The 2,384-nt window shown below is 38.3% G+C and overlaps 1 protein-coding gene across 1 annotated transcript in view; it reads right to left on the bottom strand.

Annotated features, from left to right (window-relative positions):
- LOC104961755 (uncharacterized) overlaps positions 1–2,384 on the bottom strand; it is a 13,776-nt gene that overhangs the window by 10,778 nt on the left and 614 nt on the right. The window lies entirely within an intron of this gene.

Raw genomic sequence — 2,384 nt, 5'->3', positions numbered from 1 at the left:
TATTTTGAAAAATAAAAAGTATAAATATGCCTTATATAGGTATGGTCCTACACTATATTATTCAAATATAGCATGATAGGTCCACTTTAAAGTATTATAACACTACAGTTTACAGAGAACATATCATCTGATCCTTTCACAACAAACACTATATGCTATTTTTAGATTTTTAGTAACATTATAATCCCCATTTTGATCTGGTTACGTCCGTCTTTATGCAACTGTAAGGGACTATATTTCCCTTCTTTTGTATCCTGATTACGTAATCCTGTTACATGTAATCTGTAACTCCTCAAGCCTGATCATCAAAATATGCGACTCTGTGTACTGTGTCGCTTTTGTGACTGCTGTTTCATTTGCTCGAGATGTGAGAGCGATGTGAAAAAAAAAATTGAAGACGACACACTGGCAGAGATCAGGAGCTTTTTGATTTTTGACAAACAATCCCTAACTGACAGCTGGAATCCTGCACTCACACACTGTTGTGAACAAGAAAAGATCCAGCTCCACTGGTGAACTACACACAGAGAGAACTGCTATTTGTGTTTGATGTCTATCTTTCCCTCTCCCTTCTCATCTGTGCCTCTATCATCTGCATCATCCACTTCTCTTACCTCCCACTTGGGCTTTCAAACATCAATAAAGAGAAATGAATAAAAAGGCAATCAGATTGATTTGATTGGAGATATAGAGATGTATCTGTGTGTTTGTCTGTTCTCCACTTTGCTGCTAACAATCACACAGTGCAGGATAAGAGCTCCCACTAACCAGCCACAATAACAGCACTCAGACGCAGAAAACAATTTCACATTGCATGTATTTATACTGCGGGACTATTTTTTTTTTATATCTTCAATGGATCCGGCTGCACTCTTCTTTATCATGATAACAGCGCAGGGTAAACATCCACAGAAGCTTCTTCAAGAGGAACTCGACTCAAGGGAGAACTACTCTGACAAAAGCACTTCCTGCAATGACAGGTGTTTTTTTATTTTGTTAAATGTCTTCTGAGGCTTTGAAAAGTCTGAGAAAAATAAAAGTGATGATGACACATTGGAAGACTTTAAATTAAGCAGCCCAGTCTCCCGTGGGACCGGTTTGAAGGCCATTTTTACTTTGTCCCCAATATCAAAACACAGGTTCAAAAAAATGTGAGAGCAGATTTAAATGAAATTTGGCAAATGTTCGATAGATAAGGTACAATTTGACTATCGACGATTCACAGTTTTACATCAATCAAGTGATAGTTTCACCCACAAAGGACCACATTGAAATGAGTTTAAAGCCATTCAAGCAGGCTCTGAAATCATTGGATAAAAAGTCAAATGCATATCATCACTGTTTAATGTTAACTAAATATCTTTTATTTTTTAAGAAGTGAAAACATTATCAAATAGGATATGTTTTATTTGTCTATAATCAATCAATCAATCAATGTTTATTTATATAGCCCAATATCACAAATATTACATTTGTCTCAGTGGACTTCACAGTTTGTGCAGAATATCAGGTATGACAACACGACACCCTCTGTCCTTAGACCCTCTGTCCTTAGACCCTCTGTCCTTAGACCCTCATTGTCTTTCATTTTTGAAAAGCACCTTGAATTGCCTTGTGTTGAAAGGTGCTATATAAATAAACTTGCCTTGCTTCACATCGTACAAGGAAACACTTCCAGAGAAATCCCACAGTTTAAAGGGGAACATGGGAGAAACCTCAGGGAGAGCAACAGAGGAGGGATCCCTCTCCCAGGACGGACAGACGTGCAATAGATGCCGTGTGTAAATCAAAGAGATAATACATTTACAACATAGGTAGACCAAATGTTTGGAAATGCATGTGTCTGTAATAAGAAGATGAATCTACGAGGATGTCAGCAGTCCTGTGGGAGTCATCAGGGAAGTAGTATGGTGAGAGTCAAGCAGGACCGCAGAGACAGGTTCAGCCACGACTCGAAGTCCAGGACTCAGATCAGGATCCAGGACTCAGGACTCAGATCAGGATCCAGGACTCTGGATGCAGGATCCAGGACTCTGATCAGGATCCAGGACTCAGGATAGAGGACTCTGGATCCAGGACTCAGGATCCAGGACCCAGGATCCAGGACTCTGGATGCAGGATCCAGGACACAAAGAACCACATTACATTTGTTTAAAGCTATTCAAGCATGGCTCTTAAATCCTTGGATAAAAAGTCAAATGCATATCATCACTGTAAAATGTTAACTAAATATCTTTTATTTTTTAAGACGTGAAAACATTATCAAATAGGATATAATTTAGTCGTCTATAACATGATTCATGGTCTTAATAAAGACAATTAAAGAGCTTTTTGAACATTAAAGCATGAGACATGTCAAAGTAGAGACACTACATACTAATTTG

The sequence above is a fragment of the Notothenia coriiceps genome, unplaced genomic scaffold (assembly GCF_000735185.1).
Source record: "Notothenia coriiceps isolate Sejong01 unplaced genomic scaffold, NC01 NC01_scaffold00033697, whole genome shotgun sequence".
NCBI lineage: Eukaryota > Metazoa > Chordata > Actinopteri > Perciformes > Nototheniidae > Notothenia > Notothenia coriiceps.
Note: the sequence above shows the minus strand (reverse complement) of the source record. Positions and strands in the feature narration are given on the sequence as shown.